The sequence below is a fragment of the Bos javanicus genome, chromosome 16 (genome assembly GCF_032452875.1).
Source record: "Bos javanicus breed banteng chromosome 16, ARS-OSU_banteng_1.0, whole genome shotgun sequence".
Classification (NCBI taxonomy): domain Eukaryota; kingdom Metazoa; phylum Chordata; class Mammalia; order Artiodactyla; family Bovidae; genus Bos; species Bos javanicus.
Window position 1 is genome coordinate 45313633 of NC_083883.1, and position 17621 is coordinate 45331253.

At 45.6% G+C, this 17621-nt stretch overlaps 1 long non-coding RNA gene and 1 pseudogene across 1 annotated transcript in view; one reads left to right on the top strand and one right to left on the bottom strand.

The window, feature by feature from the left end:
* Positions 1-17621, bottom strand: part of LOC133227835 (uncharacterized) — a 56718-nt gene that overhangs the window by 17219 nt on the left and 21878 nt on the right. The window lies entirely within an intron of this gene.
* On the top strand, positions 2606-2705 carry LOC133228327 (U6 spliceosomal RNA; annotated as a pseudogene).

The following is a 17621-nucleotide window of genomic DNA, read 5'->3' on the forward strand; positions in this document are numbered from 1 at the left end:
GACCAGGGATTGAACCTGAACCCTCTGCATTGAGACCTTGGAGTCTCAGCTACCGGACCACCAGGGAAGTCCTGGCTCATTTCTAAATTGGTTTACATCTTTTTGTTACTGACTTGTGAAAATTCTTTATATATTCTGGATACTGTCAGATCTATGATTTGCAAATATTTCCCCCATTCTGTAGCTTGCTTCTTACTTTCTTGATAGTGTCTTTTGATAACAAAGGTTTTAATTTGGATGAAGTCAAATGTTTTTATTTTTTTCTTTTCATGCTTGTGCTTTTGGTGTCCTATTTAAAAGACAGTTGTCTAATCCCAGGTCTCGAAGATTTACACCCATGTTTCCTTCTAAGAGTTTAACAGTTTTGGCTCTTAGATTTCTGTCTTGGATCTATTTGAGTTGATTTTTGTGAAAGCTGTGGCATGTGGATATCCACTGGTCCTAACACCTTTGGTTGAAAAGATGTCATTTTCACCTAAGTCATAACAACTGTCAACAGATCACTTCAAAACTGTCAGAAATGTGGTGTTTTTAGAGAATGTTTTCCAATGTCATGGCCACCCAGCACACTGCCTCACCCTTGGCTGTGCTTCTTGTTATCTTAAATATATATATATATATATGTATATATACATATATATATAAACCCTTAGGGTATGGTCAGGGCTGTCAAAACTGCTGCTTTAGCTGAGCTCAAACCTAGCTAGGATTGGGAAAACAAAATTCCCATGTCAGTGTGAAAACTTCAATCTGTCTGCTGCTGTGGAACTAGGACTCCAGACATGTAATACCTGGGGCCGCAGGGGTGGAAAGGACCCCAAGCCCTCCCCCAGCTCTCAGCACCCACGGAACAAGAGCAAGGTGACCCTCCATCCAACATCCTAGGGTAAAAGTCAGGTCTAGGATAGGGTGAGGCAAAAGAGGACTGCGGGGCAAAAAATGTAATGAGACTCTTGATCCTGCTCTCTTATCCTGTCTGCTCCATGGGCAGAAGGTAAGCTAGTAGTTCCAGTAGTCAGGTACAGATGTGAGAGCTGGCCCATAAAGTAGGCTGAGCACCAAAAATTTGATGCTTTCGAACTGTGGTGGTGGAGAAGATTCTTGAGAGTCCCTTGGACAACAAGGAGATCAAACCAGTCAATCCTAAAGGAAATCAACCCTGAATATTCTTTGGAAGGACTGATGCTGAAGCTGAAGCTCCAATACTTTGGCCACCTGATGGGAAGAGCTGACTCATTGGAAAAGACCCTGATTCTGGGAACGACTGAGGGCAGGAGGAGAAGGGGGCAACAGAGGATGAGCTGGTTGGATGGCATCACTGACTCAACAGACACGAATTTGAGCAAACTCCAGGAGACAGTGGAGGACAGAGGAGCCTGGCATGCTGCAGTCCATGGGGTCGCTAAGAGATGGACAGGAATTTGTGGCAAAACAGTCTGGGGTCTTGGGGGTGGGCTAGGGCTGCTTTTAGCCACCAGGGGGCACTGCGGGAGCTGCCCTGAGCCCCTTAGTCTCTGCTTGATTCTGCCTGCTGGGCCCATCCCGCTGGCTCTAACGCTGGCCAGCCTCCCAGCTCTCCCCTCCAGCCCCAGTTGACTCTACTCTGTGGCTGACTCAGGGGCCTGTGGTTGGGGCCAAGCTGGTCCAGAGCTCTGGGCAAAGCTTGGTGAGTGGAGCTGTCACTGGGTGAAGGGAAATTCCCAGACAGCAGGTCCCTTCTGCTCTTCCCTTGTTGCACAGATGCTGTGTTGAGGCCACTCCAGAGGCCACCACAGAGGCCGCTGCAGCATCAAGGGGACACGGCCCTAGGGACCTTGTCCTGGCTTGTTTTGCTCTCTGAACTTTTTAGGATGCATGTCCCTCCCTTCAATTTCGTTCATGTTGAGGACTTTTGTTCAGTCTTTCCGGGGACAAAGGAAACAAGAAGGAAACAGGCAGAGAGACACGCCTCCTGTTTTGCTGTGCTTCCCCTAAAACCAAACTCTGGGGTCAAGCCAGGGGTCTCAGCTCTCCTGCCCCAGCCTCCCGGGGCCTCAGCCCAGCATGGCCATGTTGGGTGTCACCGGAAAAACAGCATAGGAGCACTGGGGTGGCTCTTTCTGGGCAATGCCAGCAGGCAGGCTGGGAAGGAGCAGGGCCCAGATGGCTGCACGGGGAGGACGAGTCCAGGAGCACCTGCCCCTGAGGAAACCACCGGCCCCTGGACGCCTCTGTGCTCAGACGGCAGTTCGAGCTGGGAATTTCCCATACCCTGAGTGACAGCACCTGTTTCCAGGGGTGCCCTGGGGTTGGGTTTCTGGCCTCGAAGTCTGCTCTGCTTTGCTGTCTGTTCCTCTCTGATTTCATTCAGGGAGAAGCAGCAGTGACTTGAGAGGCAGGGAGGCCTGGTGTGGGGAGGGGATAGTCTGGGGTTGGGTGGGGTGGGGGGGCAGTGATCATATCCTTTAGTCTCTCCCTTCTGGCATCAGGCTCACACCTTCCCCCAGCTTTTCCAGAATGTTGGCCCCACCTTAACTGCCAACATCAGACGCAACCAGCCTCCAGACAAAAGGTGCTGAAGTACTTGACAGAAAGAGCCCGTGGCATCAGAAGATTTTTGCAGCACTTGCTTCAGCAGCACAAATACTAAAATTGGAATGACACAAAGATTAGCATGGCCCCTGCACGAGGATGACACCCAAACTGGTGAATTGCTCCATATCTGGGGGTCATTGGTAAAGGGGTAGATGGACCTAGAGTCTGTCACACAGAGTGAGGTAAGTCAGAAAAAGTAGTATCGGCTATTAAAGCATGGATATGCAATCCAGAAAACTGGTACAGATGAACCTATTCCCAGGGCAGGAATAGAGACGCGGGTGTATAGAACGGACATGTAGACACAGCAGGTGAAGGAGAGGGTGGGATGAACCGGGAGATTAGGATTGACATATATACACCACCATGTGTAAAATAAATAGCTAGTGTGAACCTGCTACAAAGCACAGGAAGCTCAACTCGGTGCTCTGTGATGACCTACGGGGTGGGATGGAGGTCATAGAGGGTTATATATATGGTATATATATACAAATATACATGTATATTTGTATATACATGTATAGCTGGGCTTCCCAGGTGGCACAGTGGTAAAGAATCCACCTACCAATGCAGGAGACTCAAGAGACTCGAGTTCAATCCCTGGGTCAGGAAGATCCCCTGGAGAAGGAAATGGCAACCCACTCTAGTATTGCCTGGAAAATCCCATGGACAGAGGAGCCTAGCAAGCTCCATGGTGCTGCAAAGAGTCAGACATGACTGAACGACTAAGCGCGCACACACACATATAGCTGATTCATTTCACCGCATGGCAGAAACCAACACAACGCTGTAAAGCAATTATACCCCAATAAGAAAGTATATAGCTGGACTTCCCCGGTGGTCCGGTGGTTAAGAATCTGCCTGACAATGCCGGGGACACGGGTCTGATGCCACATGCCAACTAAGCCTGTGTGCCACAACTACTGAGCCGGAGCTCTAGAGCCTGTGAGCAATAACTTCTGAAGCCCAGGTGCCCTAGGGCCCATGGTCTGCAACAAGAGAAGCCACCGCAATGGTGCTTGGGCTCAAGCACCACAGCTAGAGAGTAGCCCCCATTCGTTACAACTAGAGAAAGCCCATGGGCAGCAATGAAGACCCAGTGCAACCTAAAATAAATTAACTAAATTTTTAAAAATTATAATAATAAATTTTTAAAAATCTGGCTAAATTAAAAAAATAAAAGACCCTTGTCTCTGGCCAGCTCCTCCATAAGATCTAGAAATATTAGCCTTGGAGAACTCTGAATCCTGGAGCAGAAATAGAGATACTGGCCAAAAGAGCAGAGGCTTGACCCTCATTTGTCTGGCTTCCCTGATGGCTCAGATGGTAGAGTCTGCCTGCAATGAAGGAGACCCAGGTTTGATTCCTGGGTTGGGAAGATCCCTTGGAGAAGGAAATGGCAACCCACTCCAGTATTCTTGCCTAGAAAATCCCATGGATAGAGGAGCCTGGCAGGCTACAGTCCATGGGGTCGAAAAGAGTCGGACATGACTGAGTGATTTCACTTCTTTTCTCTGGCCTCAGGGGAGGCTGTGTACTAGGGGCTTGCAGTTTGGGGTGTGGCCCCTCCTGTTGAAAGAAGCCCATTTGCTCAGGTTAATCCACTGATTAACATAGGATTCATGTCTCCATTCCCACTTCAAGTGACCTTGGAATACAGAGACTTAGTAATTAACCACTGACCCCAAGTGTTGGAATCCAAAATGAAATGCCCCTGCCCTTGTGGCTGTCCTTTGTCTTAACCTCACCTGCCTAATAAGGGCGACCGACTCTATTCACAAAGCTTACTGTGCATTCATACAAGGGGGTAGGGAGCTCTTCAAGGTTGTTGGCACAGGGGATTTGGAACAAAGTCCCCCGATAAACTGTACATAGACTCGGGGTGACATGTCATCAGACAGCCCTTGAGATCTTGGGGTGTAGCTTTTGCCAGAAATGATGTCTGGGACTTCACTGGCTGTCCAGTGGTGAAGACTCCATGCTTCCAATGCAGGGCGCACGGATTTGACACCTAGTCAGGGAAGTGAGATCCTGTCTGCTGCACAGCGTGGCAAAACAAATTTTTTTAATTTAAAAAAGAAATGATGTCTGTTTCCCACAAGCCCACAACAGAGCAGCTGCATTTGTCAAACCAACAGTGATGCTGGAAATTCATGCAGGCACTTCCACAGACTAGCTCCCTCCCTTGATCTCTTTTTCTCTATAAGGGATTTCTCCTCCACCTCCTCTTTTTCCTCCTCCACCCCCTCTTCTTCCTCCTCCACCCCTAGACGTTACAAGGAAACATCTGTGAGATAACAAAAAATAATAAAAGTTTACAAGATACCAAGCTTATAAAGTTTTGTGTACAAGTCCCTGTCATGGTTCCTTCCTCCTCTGAGATGGTGGATGGAAGCTTTGTTCGCTTGTCTCTAGCTGTCTCCTTCCTAGAAGGATGAGGAGCCCCTAGGGTGACTGCAGAGGAGGTGGAAGGAAACACACGGAGGGCACCCTGGGCTCTGCTGAGGGTCCCACACTCCCTGGGGCTGATTTGATCCAAAGGAGAAAGCAAAGGCCAGTGCTTGTTCACCTGGCCTCTTCTTTCTTCTTTTTTTTAAAATTAAATTATTTATTTGGCCGGGCTGGGTCTTAGCTGTAGCATGAGGGATCTAGTTCCCTGACCAGGGATTAAACCCAGACCCCCTGCATTGGGAACGCAGAGCCTTAACCACTGGACCACCAGGGAAGTCCCCTTCTTAGTTTTTTTAAGCACCTGGGTCAGGACCTTGTCAGGGACTGAATTTTATTTTATTTGGCCACATCACAAGGCTTGTGGGACCTTAGTTCCCAGACCAGAGATGGAAACCGGGCCCTTGGCAGTGAAAGCATGGAGTCTTAATCACTGGACTGCCAGGAAATTACCAGGGGCCTGATTTTTTTTTTTAAGACATACCTTAAAAAAAATTATTTATGTATGTATTTATTTTTGGCTGTGCTAGGTCTACATTGCTGTGTGGGTTTTCTCTTATTGCAGAGAGTGGGGCCTGCTCTTCATCTCAGCGCTCAGGGTTCTCATTGCAGAGGTTTCTCTTGTTGTAGAGCTTGGATTCTGGTCTGCAGGGACTCAGTAGTTGTGGTGGAAGGGCTTAGTTACTCCAAGGCATGTGAGGTCTTCCTGGACCAGGGATCAAACCCGTGTCCCTTGCATTGGCAGGTGGATTTACTGGACCACCAGGGAAATCCTAGGGGGTAGATTTTAAAGGTAAACACAGTTTATGGAGCAGAGACAAGCTGAAGCTAAGTACTATTGTATTGTTTAGTTGCTAAGTTGTGTCCAACTCATTTGCGACCCTGTGGACTGTGGCCCTCCTGGCTCCTCTGTCCATGGAATTCTCCAGGCAAGAATACTGGAGTGGGTTGCCATTTCCTCCTCTAAGGGATCTTTCCTATTCAGTGATCAAAGCCGAGTCTCCTGAATTGGCAGGCAGATTCTTTACCACTGAGTCAACTGGCAAGCCAAAATACTGCTGAAGTATACGTCCTGGGGAGGGCTGGGATGGTGCTTCAGAGGCTTGATGGACCAGCTGGTGGCAGTGTGGAGTCTGGAGAGAACACGGATTTAGAGTCCGCTTGGTTCAGGACTTTTCATTTGCAAATGTCAGTGAGCAATTCAAATCTCAAACCAAAAACAGAGAAGGCAATGGCACCCAACTCCAGTACTCTTGCCTGGAAAATCCCATGGATGGAGGAGTCTGGTGGGCTGCAGTCCATGGGGTCGCTAAGAGTCAGACACAACTGAGCGACTTCACTTTCACTTTTCACTTTCATGCATTGGAGAAGGAAATGGCAACCCACTCCAGTGTTCTTGCCTGGAGAATCCCAGGGATGGGGGAGCCTGGTGGGCTGCCGTCTATGGGGTCGCACAGAGTCAGACACGACTAAAGTGACTTAGCAGCAGCAGCAGCAAACCAAAAAGAACATTTACTGGCTTATGGCTTCAGGCAGGGCTGGATCCAGAAGCTGAAAGACTGTCACCAGTACTCAGTAGCTCTCCATCTCTCCACTCTGCTGTCCTGTGCTGGCTTTACCCACTGTCAGGCTCTCCAGGCTTGGCGGCCCCCACATGTTTATGTTCAGCTCAGCTGCCCCAGCTTTCCTCTCCCAACTGTTCGAGCCAAAATCCTAAGCCTGATTCTTATTGGCTTGAATTGGGTCACGTGCCCATCTGTAAGCCAATCATTGAGGGTGAAATTACTTCCTGGGCCTGAGTCACATGTTTACCCCAGATTCTGGGACCAGGTTAGTCTCACTCAACAGTGTGAGCTGGGACCTCCCCAGTGGCCCAGTAGCTAAGACTCTGGACTCCAAATGCTGCTGGTTGGAGTTTAATCCCCGGTCAGGAAACTAGATCTCACATGACGCAACTAAGAATTTCCACACTGCAACTAGAGATTCTGAATGCTGCAACTAAGACCCAGCACAGCCAAATAGATAAATATTAAAAAAAAAAAAAAAATGCCCACACAATATGAACTAAAATTAAGGGGCATTTCCCAAAGGAAGATGCAACTAGAAAAAGGGTGAATGGATGGTAGGCAAAAACTTCACAGACTCTCTCAGAGCAGCAACTTCTGCCACCACCTGGCTGTGTGACTTTGTCCAGGCCCCTTATCTTCTCTGAGCCTCAGCTGGAAACACAACTTGTTTCAGTCTTCATGTCCTTTCCTTTATAAAAACAAGGATGTGACAGAGGTATCCTGGGGCTCCTACTGTATTTGAAACCTCCATTGGACTAGATTATGAGGTGATTTATTAAGAATTCGGTTCCTTTGGCCTTGATAAGCAAAGGATGAGGAAGAGGAATGGAAACAATGATGCTGGCAAAGCATCAGAGTTTGCTTCCCCTTACGTTTCCTTAGAAGCGTTCAGCAAAGGGAAGGACAAAGTGGAGCCCGGATGCGCAGGAGACCCAGCTCAGGGCACAGGGGAGCAGGCAGCCCTGTCAAGGTCCTGGCCTGGCTGAATTTGTGTTAGAATCTCAATTCACCCTCTGGGGCCTTGGAGCACTCAGAGCTGAGCACAGATGGAGTCTGGCACCTCCATCTGGCCCTCTGTTCTTCTTGGGAAGGCCTGAGCCAAGGGGTCCTTACCTGTTTGCAAGGCATCTGGACAAGGTAGCATGTTGGTTTCAGGGTCCCAGGCACAGCTGGTCCCTGAGCACAATTCTGAGAGGTGGCTGCTTTCCCTTGGAGCCCTCAGGGCACTGCTGGAGGCTGGCCTGTGTGCAACTGACAGCTGACCTATTTATGAGTAACCTTTCTTTACCACCACTCTGCTGGTAACAAGGCTGGATGCATCGTGGTTCAGAAGAGGCGAGGGACGACCCATCACTCCTTCTGTTTCCCAGTGACTCAAAACCGGTTTGCCTGGAGCTGTGAATAAAACCCCAGATTCTTCCAGCTACTCCTCCCAACATCTCTCTTCTCTTCCTGGCATCACTTATAGGAGGGTTTCTTTGCTGTTATGTTTATCACAGTTTCCTATAGAGTTGTTTTTAAAAAATTTTATTGGTATACAGTTGACCTACGGTGCTGTGTTAGTTTCAGGTGTACAGTAAAGAGAATCTGTTATACATTTACATATATCTCTTTTTAAAATTCTCTTCCCATATAGGTCTTTACAGAGTATTGAGTCCAGTTCCCTGTGCCATAGAGTGAAGTGAAGTGAAGTCACTCAGTCGTGTCCAACTCTTTGCGACCCCATGGACTGTAGCCTCCAGGCTCCTCTGTCCATGGGATTTTCCAGGCAATAGTACTGGAGTGGATTGCCATTTCCTTCTCCAGGGGATCTTCCTGACCCAGGGATTGAACCCAGGTCTCCCACCTTGTAGACAGACGCTTTACCGTCTGAGCCACCAGTGCCATACAGTAGGTCCTTATTAATTATCTATTTTATTATTATACTGTATATATGTCAATCCCAATCTTCCAATTTATCCATCCCCTCTCCCATAGAGTTTTATTCTCAAAGTGTATCAGAGTGACCTTTCCTGAACAGTCACTAGCCATCACATGCATGCATGCTGTGTGCTATGTCGCTCAGTGCTATGTCGCTCAGTCATGTACGACTCTTGTGTCCCCATGGACTGTTGCCAGCCAGGCTCTTCTGTCCATGGGATTCCCCAGGCAAAAATACCAGAGTGGGTTGTCATTTCCTACTCCAGGGGATCTTCCCAACCCAGGGATGAAACCTGTGCTCTTCTGTCTCCTGCATTGGCAGGCAGGTTCTTTACCTCTTGCGTCAACTGGGAAGCCCCTAAGCCAATACACTACGACTAAAAATGGAAGAGAAAATACATGGAAACATGAACCGTTATTTAAGAAGAAAAAACTGACCACCCTTCTGGTTCCAGTTACTAGGGGGTCTTTGCTCTGCTGAGCTCACTGTGTCTGCTCCCAGAGGACTCAGCCCACCGTCCCTCTAACTGTTGGTCTTTGGGACCCACTTCATGACTTTCCATCTGTTGCCTCCCACCAACTCTCTGCCACCTCAGTCCTCAGTCCACAGCTGGGGGTGGGGGTGCAAGGCAGTAGCACCATCCCTGAAACAATGTTTGCAAGTCAGATGGTGGCTGCGGCCATGAAATTCAAAGAAACTTGCTTCTTGGAAGGAGAGCTATGGCAAAACTAGGCAGCGTATTAAAAAGCAAAGACATCATTTTGCTGACAAAGGTCCATATAGTCAAAGCTGTGGTTTTCCCAGTAGTCATGTTCAGATGTGAGAGTTGGACCATAAAAAAGGCTAAGCACTGAAGAACTGATGTTTTCAAATTGTGGTGTTGAGAGTCCCTTGGACTGCAAGGAGATCAAAGCAGTCAATCATAAAGGAAATCAGTCCTGAATATTCATTGGAAGGACTGATGTTGAAGCTGAAGCTCCAATACTTTGGCCACCTGATGGGAAGAGCCAACTCATTGGAAAAGACCCTGATGCTGGGAAAGATTGAAGGCAAAAGGAGAAGGGGGAGGCAGAAGATGAGACAGTTAAACAGCATCACTGACTCAATGGACATGAGTTTGAGCAAACTCCAAGAGATAGTGGAGGACAGGGAAGCCTGGTGTGTTGCCGTCCCTAGGGTTGCAAAGAGTTGGACACAACTCAGTGGCTAAGCAACAGCATGACTTACCTTTGTTCAAATATTGACAGGTCACAAAGCTCATTCACTACACTATCTGTTCTACTTAGCCCACCAGTAACAGTGGTGGTGGGGGTGGTGGTTTAGTCACTAAGTCGTGTCTGACTCTTTCGATCCCATGGACAGAGGAGATTGGCAGGCTACAGTCCATGGGATTCTCCAGGCAAGAATACTGGAGTGGGTTGCCATTTCCTTATCCAGGGGATCTTCCCAACCCAGGAATCAAACCCAGGTCTCCTGCATTATAGGACTCTTTACCAACTGAGCTACAAGGGAAGCCCACCGGTAACAGTGGTTCCTACCATTTTTACTTCTTTTTTCCTGGAGGATTGGCTGAAGGAATTGATTGACAAAGGACTTGAGTTAGTTACAAATGGGTTAAAGTTTGTGATCTTTGTAGTTCCGCCTTTGGGTGAACTGGTCCACTAGTTAAGGAAGCAAGATAGGATCTTGAAAGTCTTGAACTATTTATATCTGCGCTTTTCTTTTTCTGGCTTCCTTTGCAACTCCTCCCTTAAGAGAAGGCATCAGAGTTGCTGGAGGCACAGAAGGAAAGCAAATGCAGAGAAACAATCAATAGCCCCTCAGGCCGGACTCAGCAGGAAAAATCTAGGGAAGCAGCAGAGTCACAGTGAGAGACTCAGGAAAGAGGAGGAAGAAAGAAGGCTCCCCCTTAGGTATGCTCAGACCATGGGAGAGTCCACCGGGGCTGGGGCAGGAGGGAAGAATGGGGCTGGGGGTGACCTGCGCAGAGGTGGTGGAGCAGAGGTGCAGAGCAGGTCAGTCCCCGGGAGACCCTCCCTGCAAGTATTGGCCCTCCCCTACTCACCCTCAGTTGACAGTGTGATGCATCTGGTATTGAGGGAGGGCCGCCAGTAGTTTCCTGGGGCTGCCATAACAGATGACCACCAACTGGCTATCTTCAAACAAAACAGATTGTCTCACAGTTCTAGAGGCGGGGAGTCCAAGGTCAAGGTGTCGGCAGGCCTCTGGTCTCTACCTCAGGCTCTGGGGAGGATGCTTCCTGGCCTCTTCTACATGCTAGCAACCTTGGTGGTCCTAGGCTTGCAGCTGCATCACCCAAACCAACCTCTGCCTCCATCATCACAAAGCCTTCTCCTTCATGGACATCTCTAAATCTCTCCTTAAAAGAACACCAGTCATTGGATTTAAGGCCCACCCTATTCCAGTATGACTTCATTTTTACTTTCATTTTTTGAATGTGTTTTTATGTTATTTTTTGGCCTCATCGAGAGGCATGTGGGAATTGAAGTTCCCTAACCAGGGACTGAAACTGTACCCCCTGCCTTGGAAGCATGGAGTCTCAAATATTTATTTTTATCTATTTATTTATTTGGCTGTACTGGATATTAGCTGTGGCATGCAGGCTGTTAGTTGTGTGGGATCTAGTTCCCTGACAAGGGATCAAACTCGGGCCCCCTGCACTGGGAGCATGGAGTCTTAACCACTGGACCACCCGACCTAATTTAGGAAAAAAAATTTAAGACATTTTAAAATTGAAATATTTTTGATGTACAATATTATATAAGTTACAAGTGTACAATGTAGTGGTTTGCAATGTTTTAAGTTTATACTCCACTTGCAGTATTATGAAATATAGGCTACATTCCCTGTGTTGTGTAATATATCCTTATAGCTTATTTTTTACATAATAGTTTGTATCTCTTAAGCCCCTGGGGCTTCCCAAGTGGCACAGTGGTAAAGAATCTGCCTGTTAGGAGATGCAAGAGACGTTAGTTTGATCCCTGGCTTGGGAAGATTCCCTGGAGAAGGAAATGGTAACCCACTACAGAATTCTTGATAGGAAAATTCCATGGACAGAGGGACCTGGTGGGCTACAGTCCGTAAAGTCTCAAAGAGTCAGACATGACTGAGCAACTGAGCAACTGAGCACGTACCATACCAAACCCCTACCCCTCGTTGCTCCACCCCTTCCCTCTTCCCACTAGTAACCACTAGTTTGTTCTCTATGTCTGTGGGTATGCTTCTTTTTTTGCTATATTCACTAACTTGCTGTATTTTTTAGATTCCACACATAAGTGATGCTATATCATAGTATGACCTCCTGTTAACTTGACTGTATCTGCAAAGAGCCTATTTGCAAATGAGGTCATATTCACAGGTTCTGGGGGCTGGGATTAGGTCATGCATTTTAGGGGAGAGGGACACAATTTAATCTACACCAGGGCCCTTCAGGGCCCTGCTGAAGCTAAAACTCCAATACTTTGGCCACCTGATGAGAAGAACTGACTCATTGGAAAAGACCCTGATGCTGGGAAAGATTGAAGGCAGGAGGAGAAGGGGATGACAGAGGATGACATGGTTAGATGGCATCACCAACTCAATGGATGTGAGTTAGAGCAAGCTCTGGCGGTTGGTGATAGACAGGGAAGCCTGGCGTGCTGCAGTCCATGGGGTTGCAAAGACTTGGACACAACTGAGAGACTGAACTGAACTGAGGGTCCTTCAGGGAGAAGAGGACAAATGCCAATGTCCTGGGGCACCCAATCTAGCAGGCTAGGCTTGTGTGAATAACAACGTGGAGGCCAGTGTGGCTGGAGCAAAATGGGCCAGGATGAGAGAAGCCGGGAATGAAACTGGAGGAAAAACACACATAGATCAAGGAGCACTTTGTAGGCCCCTGGTTAATCCTCTGGGTTTTCTCTGACCTACTTGGAGGCCAGTGGGGGAGTTTATTGGAAGGACTGATGCTGAAGCTGAAACCTCAATACTTTGGCCACCTGATGTGAAGATCTGACTCATTGGAAAAGACCCTGATGCTGGGAAGGATTGAAGGCAAAAGGAGAAGAGGGTGACAGAGGATGAGATGGCTGGATGGTATCACTGACTCAGTGGACATGAGTTTGAGCAAACTCCGGGAGATGGTGAAGGACAGGGAAGCCTGGTGTTCTGCAGTCCATGGGGTCACAGAGTCAGTCACGACTGAACGATTGAACTGCAAGGCAAATCTTACTAAGTTTTAAAACCATCCATCTTGTGGCTCTAATGAGGATAGACTGTCAGAGGTGAGGAGACAAGTATGAGGAAACTAAACCAAGATCCAGGTGAGAAATGGCAGCTTCTGGACCAGGGCAGAAGCCCTGGAGGTTGTTAGACATGCTCAGAGCCTGTTTCTATGTTCAAGGCAGGATTGATTCACTCACAGAGTCCATGTGGGGTATGTAAGGAAGGGAGTCAAGGACGATTCCAGGGGCTTCCTGGTGGTCTGGTGGTTAAGACTCTATACTTCCCCTTGCAGTTTGATCCCTGGTTGAGGAACTAATATCCCACATGCCTCAATACACGACTGAGGGGAAAAAAAAGAAAAGGATGATTCCAAGAGATACTATACTGCTTTGGGAGACATCTCCTATGTTCTCTTTGCTGCAAGTAATAATAAATCCTTCTTTCTCCCGATTAAGAAAAAAAAAAAAAAGGATGAGTTCATGATTCTTGCCTTGAACAACTGGAAGGATGGAGTAGCTATCAAGTGAGATGAGGGAATGCAAGAAAGGAGCAGCCTCGAAGAAATGAAAGCTTAGCTTGATCTGGACCCTGGTAAATGTAACATGCCCATTTGACTTCCATGTAGGCATATATGAGTCTCCAGTTCTGGGAAAAGGTCTGGGCTGGACATATACATTTAGCAATGGTTAGTGTATAGTTTCATTTGTTTCTTTTTCAGCCATGCCATGAAGGATCTTAGTTCCCTGACCATATATCAAACCCTTGCCCCCTGCAGTGGAAGCCTGGACCCCTAACCACTGTACCACCAGGGAAATTCCTGTATGTTTTCATTTACAGTTGTAAGTGCAGACGTAGCACCCAAGTTGTGAGTGTAGAGAGACAAGAGAAGAAAGCTGAGGTCTGGGCCTTGGGCAATCCAATGTTTGGAGATGGGGAGACTAAAAAGAAAAGCAGTTCCCAGATTTCCCCCCAGTTTAAATATTTGTTTAAAAATAAATAAATAAATAAATATTTGTTTAACTTTTTAGATAATTGAAATTGTATTTTGTGCGGGGTGAGAAATAAGATTCCACGCTGATTTCTACCTCCCTGCCCCCTGGAAAGTCACAGTAAATAACCTTTATCTGGAAGGACTCTTCCAGGTCTAATCTCCCAGCTTAATAATTATGGATGGACCATTCTGCCATGTATCCATGTATTCACTGGTAAAATTGCAAGTACTGAACCAAAGTAATTCAAGATGACCCATTCAAATCTGTTCTCAGAAATGCAGTGCAGCTTATTTACCAACCTCAGAAGAGTGCCATGCAGTTAGTGAAATGCCAAGCATTAGCAGGCTTCCAAGGTACCTGCTAGATCCTAAATGATGCTCCGCTCCCAGGAAAAAGGCTGGTATGGAAAGGGAACAAATATTTGTGCAATAGACCAATTGTTACAGATGGTTCAGACATTCTTATCTTTTGTGAATAAGTAAAAGTTCTGATTTTGAGTTGAGATGTGAATAAAGAATGCTCTTTATCTTAACTCTTAAGAGTTAAGATGCTCTTTTTAATGAGCCTCAAAAGTTGACTTGTGTTCCTCCATAAGGAACAGGTTGACAAAAGGGGATATCAGCCAGAATCTCGATGATCTGGCTAGTGTATCCCTTGTGCATTTCCTCAGTGCAAGGAACCATCCTATAGATGTTAACTGCACCTTATTCTTTTGGATGATTTATTGCATTTATATAATTCCTTTAGAATTTTTGTGCTTTTGATTGATTTCATTAGAAACACAAAATATTTTATTACAGAAAATACCTTCTAAGATTTTTTACATTTCTTTAGCTTTCCTTTTTTTTATATGAAGGCTCTTATGAATGAACATTAATGACAAGGAGATGGATTATTGATTTCTGAGGTTTATATTGAAGGTAATATGATTTTAAACATGAGTTTGCCACATTAGAATGGATATAGCATTTATCTGAAAAGGTGATAATTATTTGAAACAAGGAAATGCTGAAGGGTATCAGCATTTAAGGTTAACAGTCAGACACGACTTAAGCAACCTCTCACACATCTGGTCAAACCAATGAAGCATTTGTAATCTAAAGATTCCATATCCCGAGTCAGATCTTTGTCAACAAATAATGGTAACACAAAGATATCTGTGAAATTATTTATAAATTAGCCAAGTTAAGAGTGAGCCAAATGATCCTATAAAGACTATAACCTTTTAGATAAGCACTATTAAATAATGAACTGTAAAACAGAGAGAACCATAATATATAGATGGGTAATGATTATAATGAACATTCTTAATAGTCTTGGCATCTATCAGAAAACCTATAACTTTGATGACATAGTGAAGAGACTGTTCTGGACTCAAACCAAAATAATTAAATGGTAATATTTTACCAGATAAAAACCAAGAATGAACTACTTTTTATTGCTGCAAGGTATAAACAGAATTCATAAGAAGGGATTTTGACGAATATGCAATTAAATCACACTCAGGGGAAAGAACTTCATTGGCTGGAAGCAGTTTCTGCATTTGTGAATTTGAAGGTGAACCAATACACTTTTTGGAAGAGAAATTTCCTTTTCCAGAAACAGCCAGGACCTCTTTTTGTTGTGCCACCAAATATACAAAAATAAGAGATGAGTTATTTCAAACATTTGTTCAATTGAAGTTTTTTAGAAAAATGTTTTCATGCTGCATAGTTTGGCGTTTAGCTGAGAAGTCAATCTGCTAATTTTCACTGCTCAGAATCCTCTAAAAATAATGTGATTTGGGGAAGTGTAGCTGATTAATGACCATGAACTTGCAAAGACAAACAACTGATACTTGATTCTCATGAAACTGAATATCAGATAGTTGGAGGGAAAACAACAACATTTATAAGTTTCATATCTTCTTAAAAAAATTCATTTATTTATTTACTGTGCTGTGCTGGGTCTTAGTTGTGGCATGTGGGATCTAGACCCCTGATTAGGGATTGAACCTGAGCCCCTGGCATTGGGAGCATGGAGTCAGCCATGGGACCACCAGGCAAGTCCCTGTAAATTTCATATGCTCTATGAATATAAATATATATATTTACTGTTTATTTCCAATTAGAAATACCTTAGTTACCTAGAGCTGAATTTAGTCCTTGAAGGTTTATCCAATATGTGCTCAAATATTAAAATATTTAGAATCGTATATGTCATTGTTTCAGGGTTCATATTTATATGAACATTTGGTGATTCTGGAGAAGAGAGAAAGAGCAAAAGGGGCAGGATCTCTGCCTCTTGGTCCCCTGTCCCTTACCTCCAGCCCTAAATTATTCTGTAACTTGATGGCTACTGCAGGCAGAGGTCATTTTTTATGTGACTTTTTAATGAATTGGCTGTTTCATGCACAGCTATTTTCATGTCATGAGACAGTGGAGTGAAAGGTTCAAGGCTGAAGGAGGTCCCATCCACTCATCAGCAGAGTCATGTAGAAATCCTTGTCCTTAGCAGGAAAAAGAGAAGCAGCTTGATTTCAAAGTTCTCACTCAGCAGAGAGAGTAAGCCTCTAAGTCAGCACCCCTTGGATGACCTTTCCCTCATGCAGTAGTGTGTCATCCTTTTCTGAATCTTGGACCCTCTTTGAAAACCCAAGAAGCATTATGGAGCCACCTATTGTTAACAGCCAACTCACTAGAAAAGATCCTGATGCTGGGGAAGTTTGAGGGCAGAAGGAAAGGGGGGCGACAGAGGATGAGATGGTTGGATGGCGTCATCAACTCAGTAAGTTTGAGTTTGAGCAGACTCCAGGAGATAGTGAAGGACAGGGAAGCCTGGTATGCTGCACTCTGTGGGGGTCTCAAAGAGTTGGACACCACTTAGTGACTGAACAACAACTACAAGAGAGTGCGTATGTCAGGCACTCACACAGACACACACACACATGCATGTGTGTACACACACACGCACATCCACATTTTCTTCATATAATATCTGGGGCTCTGTGACATCAGAATCAGATGTCTTCCCTGGTGTTTCAGTGGTTCAGAATCGCCTTGCAATGCAAGGGACACCATTTTGATCCCTGGCTGGGGAAGATTCCACGTGCCATAGAGCAACTAAACCCGTGTGCCACAACCACAACAAAGCCCACATGCCACAACTACTGAAGCCCAGGTACCTAGAGCCTGTGCTCCGCAGGAGAAGCCACTGCAAGGAGAAGCCCGTGCACAGCCCCTGCTCACCACAACTAGAGAAAGGCTGCATGGAGCAAGAAAGACCCACCACAGCCAAAAATAAGTAAATAAATATTTTTTTTAAACCACAAGAATCAGATGTTTCCTTAGATGTAGAAGAAAAGCATTTGTTCCTGGCTTAAAATGTGAACCACACTCTTTAAATCACTTTTTAAAATAAACAAGTGTGGGACTTTCCTGGCAGTCGTGTGGCTAAGACTCCAGGCTCCAATGCAGGAGGCCCTGGTTCGATCCCTCATCAGAGAACTAGATTCCATGTGCTGCAATTAAGACAGAGTGCAGCCAAAAAAATAAATAAAATATTTAAAATACACGAGTGCTGTGCACAAGCCCACTTAAAGGACTTGTGCTTGACTCACAGATATGGAGAACAGACTTGTGGTTGTGGATGAGTTTGGGCTTAGCAGATGCAATCTATTATATATAGAATTGGATAAACAATAAAGTCCTACTGTATAGCACAGGGAACTATATTCAACATTCTGTGATTAAACCATAATGAAAAGAATATGAAAAAGAATATATATGTGTAACTGAATCACTTTGCTGTACTGCAGAAATTAACACAACACTGTAAATCAACTATACCCCTACAAAATTCAAAAAAGAAAGGACCTGTGCTTAATGATGTTACAAAGTCTAGACCAGCATCTAG